Consider the following 15,912-nt stretch of genomic DNA (forward strand, 5'->3'; position numbering starts at 1 on the left):
TCTATATTATATAAAGTTAGAAACATAATATGATATATCTTCATCGATCTTTTCGAGTATTTCCAGTACTTTTATCCAAGAGTAATAGTATGAAGTAGATCTTTTAGTTCTGTTCTTCACTGTTAATATTTCTATGTGAGCAACTGTTGATGTTAAATTCTTAAATTCCTTGAACGTAGGAGAAGCCTCATTTTTCCAGTGTATAGTTATGATTTTACGTGAAATTGCCAATATTGACCATAGGATTTTAGTGTCTTTTTTTGGTACACAGTTTGGAATAGGAGAATTCAATAAAATTATAGACTTTGTTAATTGAAAATTATCATTATAAACAGTTTGAAAAAAAATAGTTAATAGACTTCCAGTACATATTGAGACATATACATTCATAAAAAATATGCTGCCAATCTGCTTTTATCTTGATTTGGCATCTCAAACATTGATCTTCACTAGAAAACATTTTGGCTAGCCTATGTGGTGTATAGAAACTTCTGTGTAGATATCTCCAAGTGAATAATTGCCAGTATTTTGATAATGTAGAAAATTTGGAAGATTTTAGAATATTACTTTTTTCTTCTTCAACTGGAGGATGGTTGTTTATTAAAGTATAATAATCCCAGTATGATTTTTCATGATAATTTTTTGTGTTTTTAACAATTTTATAGATATTAGATAAGTAACCTGTACCCTGATAAGGTTGTTTTGTAATAAGAATAAAGTATTCAATGAGTTTTGGAGCGTCATGTCTAACTGAAGGTTGCATTTGTTCTACTTTATTTATAAGAAAATGTCTTAGATTTTGTAAAAGCAACCAGTAGTCTTTATTTATATTATAATTGTAAGTGATCTGTTCATTTGTTAGTATTTTCCCTTTCTCTATAAGTTGATGCCAAAAGAGTACTGATTCTTTCTTGAGTATTAGGGATTTGGGATGTGTCTAGAATAGTGGGTGTAAAAGCTATAGGGAAAATAAGAAAAATCCAAGAATTAATATTTGGTATTTTGTTTATATATGTTTTGAACACTGATAGTGTAGAGCCTATATAGTTTGATGGCAATTTATTGATATTATTCTTTTTCCCTAAAAAATAATTTTTTAACATCCATATAAGGGGTGATGATATTACAGTTAAATTGTCTTGTGCATGATTGTAATTAAATTCTATGTAAATCTGCTGATGCACTTGTTTCCATATAGGTGTGTATGAATTATTTAACCATAGTGTTATATTTTTAATAACAGAGGAGGTAATATATAAATCAATATCCGGTAAATTAATTCCACCATCTTCCCAATCTGGTAAATGTTTATTTAAGGCTATACTGGGTTTATTTGGAAACCACAGAAAATTTAAAATTAATTTATTGTATCTTTGAATAATGGCAATGAAAAGTTTTGTATTAAGTATAATATTTTGGGAAATATGATTGCTTTAATAAGATATAATTTGTCTGCTGTTGAAAAGATGTATTTATTCCAGTAACCAATTGTTTGTTCTATTTTGTCTAGTATTGTATTATAGTTAAATATTAGAGAATCTGTTAATTCATTGAGTAGATTTATTCCCAGGTATAATAATTTATTTTCTGTTACTATATATTTGGAAAATCTTTTGTTTATATTTTTTTACAGTTACAGGGCATCATTTTAGTTTTGTTTTCATTAAATTTTAGACCTGAAATATTTTGAAATTTATTCATGGAGTAAATAGAGCATTCAAAGACTCATTGGCATCTGAGAGAGTTAAAAGTATGTCATCAGCAAAGAGTTGGATTTTAAGGTTTAACATTTTATTAATACATATGCCCTTTATGTTATTGCTTGATCTGATTTGATTTGCAAAGGGTTCTATGAGTAATGCAAATAACAATGGTGATAAAGGGCAACCTTGTTTAGTTCCCTTTTTGATTGTTATAGGGCCTGATCTATGTGATCCTAGTTTAACATATACAGTAGATTTTTCATATAGTATTTGGATAAGGTTATTAAAATTAGAAGGAAAGTTATATTATTTTAAAACTAGTGAAAGAAAGTTCCAGTTAACAAAATCAAAAGCTTTATTAATATCTAAAGAGATTACATTTAAATCTAGGACTCTGTGTTTGCTATAGTCTATTAATGTTAGTATTCTTTTAATACTATCTGAAGTGTTTCTTCCTTTAATAAAACCTGTTTGATTTTTGTGAATTAAGAAAGGAAGAACGTGTTTGATCCTATCTGCATATATAGCCATAAACATCTTATAGTCTATATTGAGTAATGATATTGGCCTATATGAAGAGAACTGCTTCTCATCTTTATCTGGTTTGATAATTGGAGATATCAATGAATATTTCCAAGAGGGTGGTATGTTCAAATAATTTTGTCTATGTCATATACTTTTAATAGTAAGGATATGGCTTGATTGGGTATTAATTTATACATTTCTGGTAGCATATTGTCTGGGCCAGGTGCTTTATTTGTCTTGAGCTTTTTAATTTGTGATTTTAATTCTGTCATATTGATTGGTTTGTTTATAATGTCTATTTGTTCTTGTGTTAATTTAGTATGAATATTATTTTCTAAGTATTTTTTTATATCCTTGGTAGGTGTATCTTGGGTGCTTAGGGAATTATCAAAGTTAAATTGAAGTCTGAATGCTTCTAAAATATCCTTTAGATTTGTAACTCTTTTGTTAGTATTAGGAATAAAAATTTATTTTATTTGTTTAGATTTGATTTTTTTTTTGTTCTATTAGTTAAGTGTCTCAGGTGTGCTGGATTAGTAGATTATGAGTTTATTTTTATCTTTTCTAAGTTAATCATAATCTTATGATGTAACAATTCTGCATACGTCTTATTGATTTGTGTAAGTTCTTGAACTTGAATAGCATTGCCCTTTTGTATTTCCAGTTTCAATTCATCTGCTTTGTTTTGTAAGTCTAGCATATATTTATTCCATGACTTCCTTTTATTTATGTACCAGGATAATATTTTCCCATATGTAACTACCTTTAATGAATCCCAGACATATATTTATGAAATATCCTCTCTGTAGTTTATTTCTAGAAAGTTGTTGATTGTTTCTTCATAAAATTCTTTACATTCTGTCAATTTTGTGATATAGGAAGGTATCCTAGTAATGGGATTTGAATGAAAAGGAGTAAGCTCTATCTCAAAGACTATGGCATTGTGATCAGATAAGGGACAATTTATAATTTTGACTTTGCCAATTTTTGTTATTAGGTCATTGGCAACATATATTCTATCTATTTTAGAGCTAGTTCTATATCTATGAGAATAAAATGAAAAGATTAGTGAGTCTGGTTCTGCAAATTAATTTATATATTTTAAATATAGTGTATCTATACATTTTAAAAGCATCTTAGAGATAGGTTGTTTTCTTCTTTTAGATTTAGAATCTTTATATTTGTCATTTATTATACAGTTGAAGTCTCCTGCCAGTATCAGGCTACCCTTAATTAGATGAATTATCTCTTCAAAATGCTGTTTAACTGTTCTTAATCCTAGTCCTGGAATCCAATATAGATTTACTAAAGTATAGATTCTCTTATTTAACTCTATTGAAGCTAGACAAAACATACCTGATGTATCTTGATGAGTAGTAATTACTTTAGGTGTTATAGTTGTATTGCGAAGTAGTATAGCTACTCCTCTTTTTTGTTTTATATTGAGAACTTATTAATACTGTGTAATTATTGATATTTAAGTTGTTTATATCTCTATCTAATAAGTGTGTCTCTTGTAAAAAGACTACTTGTGGTTTATGTAAATGTATGTATTTGAATAGGCTTCTTCTTTTATTACTATTATTCAGACCATTAACATTTATGGATAAACATTTCATTTCCTAGTTTTGAGTTTGTTTTATATGTGATTTTATGTAAATATTGTTTATTTTTATTCTATCTTGGATGAAGAATTTAAAAATGTGTTTACTGTATAGTTTTTGCATGTTTCTGACTGACACCAAAGTGATAATTAAAAACAATAAAACTTCTTAACTTGTAATTCTTAACCTTAAAACCCATTCCCTATCACTATGAGGCAGTATACCTCTTTGTTTGGTTAGTGAATCTAACCAAACAAACTTTCTACCCTCACAAATAATGTTTGGATCAGTTTCTCTTAGCCTCTTAGTTTTAAATAAAGACACTTACATAATATTTGAAAATAATATTTATTTATTTATTTATTTAACATTTGTTGACCGGGCAAGTCCGACTAGGTTCCACAGATCCTGTTTTCAGCGGAGGCCCGGGGAGAAATGCTCCAGACGCATGTCTTTAGAATGTGGGAGGAAACCGGAGTACCCGGAGGAAACCCACGCGAACGCAGGGAGAACATGCAAACTCAGCTATAGCTATGGGGGTGAATAATGGGTTTATTAAATAAGCCTGAGAAGCAAATCAAAAGCTGATGACTTTCTGTGTAGCATCCAAGCTGATAATATAATCAGCTAAGATATATAAGTATATTCTTTTTCTCTTTATATTATTGTAATTCAGTAATACTTGTTTCTAATCAGGTTTCAAAAAGGTACAAAACATTTAGACTAAGGTAATATCATTTCAAAATAGTTTAGAGTATTAATAAATATTTTCTCATGTTCAACAATATTTTTTACAAAAAAAATATATAGAATTATACACTCTGTGAAAATCTGAACAATTGGCAGATAAATGAGTCTCTGACTACAAAATCAATTAAGCAAGGTTTAATTAATGTCCTAAAATTGGAGGAAGAAGAATGATAGCAAGGTTATGAGTTATGTAGCTTTATGGAAGAATTAGTGTGGATGGGATGAAATGAGCCCATAACAAAAGCCTGCAATGCCCCCATTATATTTTCATCTTTTGGATTTAACCACATCACCATTAGGTAAGGAGAGTATGTTTAACATATAAAAGGGAGAAGTAGTCCCCAGGATTTGAACACCAGTGCTGAATTTCCAGATATCTACTGTGCAAGTCATACACTGTGCTTAACAAATATCATGTCTGGAGAAAAGGATGTTCCTTAATGAACGTGTCACCAGAGCATCTTGGGTGAAGGCAGATACAACATTTTATAGTCATGTTATTAGCATGAGAATTTATTTTTTGAATGTTTGGGACATATGAAAGAAGAAGGCAGTTGAGCTATCACCCATTCAACTCCTGTAACTAAACTGAATTTGCTAAACTGGTCAATAGAAGAAAAGACCTGGCAGACTCCAACAATCAGTGATAGTCAAATCATAGTTTTTTTTTCTCTATTGAAAAAGGAGGGGGGGTTCTACCCATTCAGACTTTCACTGTCAAAAAAGCAATATAAATATACAAACACAGATGCATACATACATATATACATAACTAACTAAAACTTTATTTGTTATTAATTAACAAAACACAAATAAATAAATAAAGATGTATATATTATTCATTGGTAACCAGTGAAATCTACTTTTTTGTTATTTCATATACAAGCCAACATTAAGTTCCTTTCTGCTGAGTGACATTAAATTTCTGTTGCTTTTCTGTGTAAAATGAGCTACACAGAAAGTCATCAGCTTTTGATTTGCTTCTCAGGCTTATGTAATAAACCCATTATTCACCCCCATATCTAGTGTCAGTGAAGATTGCTTTAATTCTCTATATTGGTGAAGTAAAACATTTACAGCATCTTACAGCAGCAGAATGAATTGAGTGTCCCTCAGGTGTTCTTGTATGCATATACACCTATTGCAACTTTGTGATAACTACTGAGGCAATTTAGGAGAAGGGGAATAGAGGGGATAAAAACGTTATGGCGGCTAGCAGACCAATTTTGTGATAAAAATTTATCATATATACATTAAAAAATAAAGGAGAAAGGAACATGTATACTATGAACACATGATCTGGATGGTGAGTGAGGGTGGAGTTTAAAATGAAAGTATGCAGAGAGAAAGCAATATAAGTGTCATCCAGAACATGGACAATTCAAGAAAGGCTTAAGGAAATGCTAATTTATGAAGATCGAGATTGTAGTTTAAAAATGTATTGTCTTACTAATGTATATATCTCTGCGTTTGTTTTTAAAACTGCATACTTCTCTCAAAATGTTGTTCTCTGTGCAGTTAAGAAATTAGTGCATCTCTGCATTTGTAAAATAAGGTGGAAAGTACTTAATATAAACATGAAATACATAAAAACAATGTGGTTCCTGATAATTTTCAGCACCACAACTATATCATTGCCCCAACAACAGAAAAGCACCAAGGAATGTCTTGTGGTTGTAGGTGTATAAATAATGGTCATGTTATTTTAAAAAATGAAACAAGCATGCTTCCTGGATGAGCGTCAGTTAGATAAAGCCAGGGGATGATGCACATAAGCAAAAATGTGAAAAATGTCAACAATATACGGAGCTTCTGCTTCTAATGCCATTCATGACTGTAAAGCTGTCTCAAGAACCAAGCGGGAAAGGGTATGTGTTTTTCTTTTTCTTTTTTTTTTTAATTCTGGCAAGATTAACTACTTCACGCAACTGCTCTAGCCTGCTCTATAGATTTCACATTACAGAAAATGCATTTCAAGCATACTATGATATACACTATCACAGGGCAGAACATAACAGGACATTTAAACATCGGCAGAACTGTCACTGAACTCTGGATGTCCAGAACCACATCATATTCAACTTGAAGCCACAAAACACCATGGATAGCAAATTCTGCCTTACTCTACATCAACATAGACAAATGAACCAAAAATAAAAAAACAGTTTTAAGACTGTTTAAATTAGTCTTATGATAATGCCACACTGAAACACTTTGTATTAATCATGACACATTCCCTCCCATCTCTGCTGTTTACCCAAACAAGAACACTTTTGTCTTTTAGAAAAAATATGTAGTCAGAGATATAACTGATAACAAAGTTTACAACAGGACTTACTGTATCTATTAAGGAATACAACTATGAACTAAATAGAACATTATATGTTAATGAAAACTTTATATGTAAGAGAGAAGAAAACAAACATAAAAATATTGAGAACTTTGCTATGTGTTGATAAATCTGTTTAAGAAAATGAATATATTAAATGGATAAATAATAGAAAATGAAGTAATATTTAAATTATGCTTAATATACTTGAGTGATTGATTTAAATGTACTTGAATTTATATTAACTTTAACATTTAAAGTATAATAGAAAACAGTACCTGTTTCAGATTGAGTTGAAGACATCAATAACTTTTCTTTTGTTGTTTGTATTATTATTTAAACTTTTACAGAATATAAAACATATATTATTTGTCCTTTAGTTTTTTTTCTTTTGTTCAACAGTCTTCCAGTTGTTTACTTCAGCATTTCTCTTTGGAGTACTAATTGCCCAGTCCATAGATTCTTCTTGTGTTAGGATGTTATTGTTGGTAAGGTGTTTTATTGCTGACTCTACTGTTTCAAAGACTTTTATTCCATTTGGTAGGAAAATTCTCAGTCTTGCTGGAAATAAAAGATGCGTTTAGAATTGCTTCTTCTTCAAGGCTTTTATTATTGGTATAAATTCCTTTATTTTTGAAACCACCTTTATAGAGTAATCATTGCCAGATCTGATTACTGTATCATTGTATTTGATGGGAGAATTTGCCCAAGCATTTCTTAATATCAGATCTTTATCTTGTGTAGAAAAAAGTCTCACAATTATGGACCTCGATTTGTTCTTATTTGGAGAAGTAGTATTTCCAGGTGTTGCTAGTGATCTGTGTGCATGTTCTATACCATATGAAAGAGTTTCAGGTAATTTTACTACATTTGGTATCCAGGTGGTAAGAAAGTTTATCATATTGTCCCCTTCAGATTTTTCTGGTAGACCATATATTCGGATATTATTTCTTCTTGATCAATTTTCCATATCATCAATCTTTTCTAGTAAATATGTATGCTGTTGTAATAAGAATTCAGTTTGTTGTTCTTCTATTTGGACTCTGGTGTCAATGTCATTTAGTGACTGTTCAATAAGTGATATCTGTCCTTTCTGTTGAGTAAACATTTCCTGAAGTTGTTCTAGTTGTTGTGAGCACTTTTCTTTAAAAGTATCTATTTTATTGTCCATCTTGTCAATTTTAATTGTGAGTTCCTGTATATTTGTTATAAGAGATTGTAGATCCTTTTTGAGAGAAGAGTCTTGGGCTGAATTCTTAAGATGACTCATATTGTAAAGCTGATATCGGTGCTGATTTGCCAGTAATTAATTTGACAGGAATTATTAAAGTTCTGACAATGAAAATTCTCCTGTAGATGCTCGAAGTTGTTTAGAATACGTTAGTAGTAAATATTTATTCAAATTAAATATTTTTTTGTAAAATTCCTGTCAGGAATAGCAATGAGGTAAGAGAGCTGAAATGAAGTGCAGCTATCAGTTCAGCATCCTAGCCACGCCCCCTCAACTAAACTTTTAACACTCAATTGGAAACTTATGTCACTATTGTACAAAGTGCAAAGTCCAAGCTGCTGCACCTTTCACCCTAAGTTTTGTCCAAAATGAAATAGACAACCTTTAGAAATAGCGCCACTGACATTCATATACTTTTCATAGCAGCAATTTCATAATCAGACAAAACATATCTTATAGTAGCTTCAAAGTCATTTTCAGACAATAAATGGAAAATCCTGTGTCACATGTAATTATAAGATTTAATGCTTTTTAGACATTAAGCAAAATATAAGTGGAAATGCTTTATCATGATGCCATACTTGACTAATCCATGAACGCTGTACAGTTGCCGACAGCACACACCTTTAGAGAAAAAGTGCCATCCATGAGCCATATAGTTGCTCGGCTTAAATCATATAAATTGTTGATGGTAGTAAACACACCTAGAGTTTCTCCTGTAGCAGTATCAGTCAAGGTTTTACTGACAAATATTCCACTTTTCAAAGGAAACCTATTAAAATCTATGGTGTGCAAAGTTACATTTTCATTTCTTTCTCTGATTACTACTTTATATCTTACACGACCTACTTGCTATAAGAGAGCTTTTCTAGGTGGTAAGGCATGGAAAGTATCTAAGGAACTAGACGCTAAAGCGTAATCTACAAGTAAGCATGGGGTGTCTCTGCATAACTTAGCTCCTTGCTTTAGATCATTACAGACTGTGTATTTCTCAATTTCACGCGTATCAACTGTATGGTTATGTGCAACAGACCTCTCTAAGTGTTCTGCTTTAGCCACTATTGTTGTAACAGCTCTACCTTTGCATTTGTCTGATATCTTATACTTACACCCCCCCCCCCAGTACTTGTGGCTGCTCCTACTTCTTTCTAAGTGATAAATAAAACCATCTATAACCAGCATCCCTTTGTTCCGTTGTGATATGACAGTCTCATAAATGCTTCCTAGAACTCCATGACTGTTATTCACACAGAAATCCATTCCTTCTTATGTCTGGTACAAAGTACAACAAATACTATAGCGTGACTTGCTTTTGTAAAGATTCCTGGCAAAGTAAAGCAGCAGATGTTACTTCATTAATTATACATAGGTAAATGGAAATACGGTGATTCAAGTGTTGGTTAAGTGGTTTTTCAGTGATGTAAACTGTCGGTGATGTAGTCTCAGTGAAATAACTGTCGGTGAAGTGATCTTTCTTTCGTCAAAATGAAATAGACCCATATGTGTGTGTATTGGAGTACAATCATACTTCTCAACCTCTATGTGCAAGAAATTTGGACAAAACAAAAATAATTAGGGACAAAGACCTAAAATCAGGGACACATTTTAAACCCATTAATCCACTAATTCACAACACCTTTTCCCATTTTTGCACATGGGGTTGAAGTGTTACTTCAACAGTGACAATCATCTAGAGCCAAAGTTCAGACCACTGAATGGCTGTTTTTCCATACTACACACTTGTACACACACACACACTCACACCTATGGCCATTTTAGAGTGTCAAATCCACCTACTGCATGTATTTGGAAAGTAGGAGGAAATTAGAGGACCCAGAGGAAACCCACGCTAACATAGGGAGGACATGCAGACTCAGTACAGAAGGCACCCCAGATGAGAATTGAACCAGAAAACCTGTTACGGAAGCAAATTTTAAATATTGCTGTTATAAACTTAGAATATTGCTAAAATAATGGCATGCATTTTCTGAAGGATGTGAAGTCTGAAACTCAAATGTAGGAAATGATTTAGTGACTTCAACCCTCAAAGATTTGCCAGAAGACCACAAATTTTATAATGGACACACCAAAAGTATGAGGCAAAATCAGGACAGTCTACAAAAAATTGGACAATTGACTGGTATGAGTGCAATCACATAATCCTCATACAGTTGTGAAATATTTATGTGCATGTATTTGCTGATTAAAGACTCCAGTTCAGGAAATGTTGGATGCCTGCTCCACCTATGACATAGCTCTTCTAGTTCTTTCTGTACAGATCTTCATAGCAGTTGTGAACCTACAGTTGAGCATTGGAGCTCTGTCACATGTAGAGGTTTAAGACAAGAGTTTCCAGTGCTTCAATGTGAAAAATAAGTCTGTATTATTGGTTAAACACACAGAGCTTGTACAACAGCAAAATGGAAGGTATCATCAAGGAATCATGCTCATTCCAGTTGAAGGCACACATCTGCCAATCCCTGTGGCTATTTTTGCTCATCATTCCAAACCAAAAATCAGTGCAGAATAAGAAGGCTCTCCATTATGGTGTTTGCTATAGTCATAATGCCAAGCACACGGAATGCAGTTTGCCGTGTTGGGTGAAATGTCAGCTTGAATGGCATTCCTACCACTCTCCACTGACTGGTTGTCATTGAAAACATTGTTCTCATTAAAGTGCAGCATCTTATTACCTAGAAAGTTACAACTGCCTTGCCAAAATTTAATTCCAGAACAGTCAATGATAATAAAAGTTTGAGAATAGTGGGCTATCTCTCTTTCTCTCAACTTACAGAAATGAGTATATGTCAAAATATCTAACAGTCATAATATCAATGCTCAAAATATCTAAGCTTACAATATCAGAAAAAATGCTATTTTATGCAGGGGAGAAAGCTCCCTACACCCCCACACCCCATGCAACTTATATAGACCAACCTTGGCATCGCACAACAATGAAAAGGGTAAATTCTAAGTTTTTGATACTTTGAGTTTTAGATATTTTGAGCCAACCACACCTTTTAGTTATTCTCACTTTAGTTCAAATGAATTTTAGATAGCTAGAAAGATAAATGTATATATAGATAGATAGATAGATAGATAGATAGATAGATAGATAGATAATGGGTTTACATCCATACATACATACATATATTTCAAGCACAGGCATTACTGTCCTTCTAGCTTGCCAATATACCAAAACACCTGTTCCTATAATAAGTGTCCAGGCTGTTCTTCAAAATATCTAAACTAGTACTTGCTTTAATGTAATTTGGTAGTCTGTTCCATGTATCAGTTACTCTGTCAGAGAACCAAGTAGTGCAGTTCTCATTCCTATAGAATCTTCTACGTGGGTTGTCTGATGTTTCTCTAGTATTTTTTGATAACCCCAAACATTCCCAGAGGTAGTTGTCTCTAAATGCCCTATATACCTGAATAAGATCTCTCTTAGATATCTGTAAGAGATACTGTACAAGTTCAGATATTTTAGTCTTTCATAAAAACTTAAATTTTCACATCCATGGATGCCCTTGGTATATTTCCTCTGTCCTCTTTCCAGTTTACTCATGCTTGTTTTCTTATAGGGTTTCCATATTGTTATTCCATACTCAAGTTTGGGTCTAATGTAACTAATAGACAATGAGTTCATAATTTTTGGTTTCCTAGACTTTATATTGTTTTTCTTTCGGCTTTTCCTGGTTAGGGGTCGCCACAGCGGAACTCCAGTCCGCTAATGATTGGCAGTCGATTTTTACGGTGCCAAGGTGCCAGCCCAATGCCTAACCTTCAACAAAGGCACACCCATTTACACATGTCTTTCAAAAGGAACTCGACCATGGGAAGGACATGCAGACTCCGCACAGAAGGTGATCCAGCCGAGAATTGAATGGGAGAACATCTTGCTGTGAGGCGACAACGCTACCGCTGCACCACTGCGGCTTGGTTTCCTAGACTTTATAAATCTTCTTATACAACCTATAGTTCTGTAACTATCATTAACCAATTGGTTGATATGATTAAAAAAACTCATAGCTGAATCTACCCATATACCTAGGTCCTTAAATGAGTCAGCAGTTTCAATCACTGTGTGCTGTATTAAATATTTTTGCCTTTCAGTTTATGTGACCAAAATGCTCAGAATTAGATATATGTTTGGTCAACATGCTTTGATTGGAAGAAATAGATGGTCAACAGGTGTGCAAGATCAACATTACCTGAAAAGGGGAATTTGGCCTTTCCTTAAGGATTGTGCAGTCTCAAATTTAATATATATAATTAGCAGGAGCTGTGGAGGTTGCAGGTGGCATGCCTCACTGCAAAAAGATTTGCTTTTAATTTTGCATGCTCCAAGGTTACTCCTTGGGCATACGCAGCAGCCTGTCATTATTTTATTATTGATGTTTCAAATGTCAAGATTTTGTTTGTTCAGTGAGGAACAAACATCTATATAGATGTATATAGATGTAGTATGTGTGCGTGTGTGTGTGTGTGTGTGTGTGTGTGTGTGTGTGTGTGTGTGTGTGTGTGTGTGTGTTTGAAGTAGAAATTCAAGGCATCATCAGTTAAGGACAGGTGTCAAGGAAATGACTGCAAAAAAAAAAAAGAGGCTAAGTAGCTTGTTTCAAAACTCGGAGAGGAAAAAAAGGAGTCTAGAACGGTTAACAGAGTACTAGAGACCCAGAATATCAACCCTGGGTAAGAGATATTTTACTGAGGATTGCTTGCTAGAGGAAAGACCAGATCATCTGCTGGAAAAACTGGAAAAAGTAATTTTATGTTTTCTTTGTTTTCAGCAGCTAGTCTGTTACAAGGAACCATAAATTACTTTTGCTTAGAGCACAGATACTGTTTTTATTTGTTTGTTTTTTATTTTGATGAACTCAGCCTTTTCATTTATATTCTGTAAAATAAAACATTTTTAGAACAAAGACTTGCATGACAGCTGCTTTAATGTACCACAGTAAATATGCATATATGGGATTACTTACCTTGGCAGACACAGGAAAATGTTGAAGATAAGAATGTTGATCACAAAAGCCTGACAGCGCAAAGATCAACAGTCAGCTGAGCATGGGTGAGTAAAGTCATCACAGCATGCAAACAAAAACAAAAAAAGAAAACAAATAACATCATTTTTTGCAGGGGAGCAAGCCCCCCTGCACGTCACATGTGGGGAGCTGTGCTCCAACATCTTCTGCTAATTATATATACTAATTCCAAGATCACACAATCCCGAAGGAAAGGGAATATTCCCCCAACTGGGGATTATTGATCTAGCACACGAATCAACCATCTGCATATGTCGACCAACTGTGATCAATCAAGCAGCTGTCAATATTTTGCTGTGTCAACCAAATTTAGGAGTCTCATGTATATATATATATATATATATATATATATATATATATATATATATATATATGTAATAATATATATAAATATATATATATATATATATATATATTTATATATGGGTGCACTGAAAATAATAATAATAATAATAATAATAATAATAACAATAATAATAATAATAATAGTGTAGGTGGCTCCATTACAAATTGTGTGCTGAGCTCATTTTTAATGGAATCACCTATACTGAGCCAGAAGATATAGCAAACCTATTGGCAAACAAATTCGGTCCAACCTTGCCCTTCTCTCCCCTTCAAGCTTCCCCTCAGGAAATACCATAAAATATAACTCCCCTTGCTATCACTAGGGAACAGGTCCTTAATGCTGTCTCTGTATGGGTAAGAACACTGAATTAGTGGGTCTAGATAATATCCCAGGATGGCCTCTAAATAGCATGAGACATGAACTATCAGGCCCTCTGGAATTGCTATTTAACTGTAGCCTCCAAACAAGCTTCGTGTCTTATGAATGGAGAACAGCAACAGTTATCCCTCTGCACAAAGGTAGGCCATCTATAGACTCTGGAAACTAAAGACACAAAAGTCTCACTAGTCTCAGATGCAAAGCCATGGAAAGAATTATCATGGAAATGATCAGTAATGACATACGAAACCACCAGATGCTGGAACCAACCCAATTTGGTTTCATCAAGGCAGGTAATGCCTACTCAACCTGGTAGACTTCTTTGATTAGGTCACCAAAGCAACGGATGAGAGAAAAATTGTTCACACAGCCTACCTTGACCTAGCCAAGGCATTTGACACAATACCCCACTTGGACAATGTTCAGAAACTCAAGAGGTTAGGTACAAACCCTTATAGATAGCTGGTTCACAGACAGGACCCAGAAAGTTAGGCTTTGGGAGCCCACCTCCACAAAGAGCCAGTAACAAGTGGAGTCTGTCACAGATCTGTCCTGGGACTGTTCCTTTTTTGCATTTACTTCTCTAAGGTCAAGGCCAATATCAGTCTCCTCTGACTGACTAAATTTGCAGATGATTGCAAATTAGGAGCAGTCATTGATTCCCCTACTGACATAAATACTCTCTAGGAAGGACTGACATGGACAAACAGCTGGTGTCAGAGCCATGGACTAAAACTAAATGCTATGAAATGCATAATATATACTAAGTAGAAATCATCCAAAACATGGCACCACCATAACAATAAATAATTTGTTTGTTAAACAGTTTCATCCACAAGGGACTTCTTCAGAATAACCAACATAAAATACATTACATGTTTATATCATTAAATTGTACATCCTCCAATAACCACCAACAACTAATAATATGATAGACAAAAGAAAATATCAAACAATTATCTAATACAATTGTTGCTAAATAAAGAACATTTTGTGTTAGTCACTTCATTAAGATCCGGAAACTTGTTGGCTTGCAATTTGATCTGCCACAAGGTTTCCCGCATTTCCAAACAACTCTTATAGTTACCACTCCTATAGTCTAAACAGACACACTCTAAAATTGTAAAATATATTTTTTTAAACAATTGCAAGACAGAGTATTTTTGTATAAGGCATTCTCTTCTTGATAGAATATAAATGCTCCTTAATATGTTTCACTAACCTGCACATAGTCATACCAATGTAAAAGGCACTGCATTGGGAGCACAGAGCAATATATACCACTTTGGCTGTATTACAATAGACATGTTCTAAAATCCTAATTGATCTATCATAGAATGGTGCATCAATATTTGGCCCTTCCAATATCTGCATTCAAACATATCTTTGACCTTGTCCGTAAATAATCTGGCCACTTTAGTGTTCCCATTTTCTAACTATTGTTTGATAGTTCTGGTTTTCTTATAGACAACATTGGGATCTATCATGAATAATTCGAGCTAGTTCAGAATTACCTTCAGTTCCCTGAAATAATATTTCTAATATCAGAACAATCTACATTCATTTGTACAACAAATGCACTTTTAAAAGAATGACTCTTCTCCCTCTCTTCACAGATGTTACCTAAGAAACCTGCTGCTAGAATAGGAGGGACCAAATGATAATAGTATCCTTCAGGAAGTCATCCACCCATAGTAAATATCATATTAACACAGCCCTAAGAGTTGACCTAGTAGTCAGGGACTCAGGGACAGACACAGACAGTGATCTAGCCTTTTCACACCACCAACTCCAGTAGAAAAGGAAACAATGACCAGCCAGTATCCACACCACTGTATTGTTCTCTCTGACATCTAGGCAAAACACCTTCAAGGATTAATCTAGCCTTTGACCATTGCGTGTATATAGTAGTGAGGAAATCATTCTATGTTGAGCATCTTATAAACAAAGGTATGGCATTTAGGTCCAAAGAAGTCATTGTTCCACTGTATTTGACAT

The sequence above is a fragment of the Protopterus annectens genome, chromosome 12.part0 (genome assembly GCF_019279795.1).
Source record: "Protopterus annectens isolate FY-2018-M chromosome 12.part0, PAN1.0, whole genome shotgun sequence".
Taxonomy (NCBI): Eukaryota; Metazoa; Chordata; order Ceratodontiformes; family Protopteridae; genus Protopterus; species Protopterus annectens.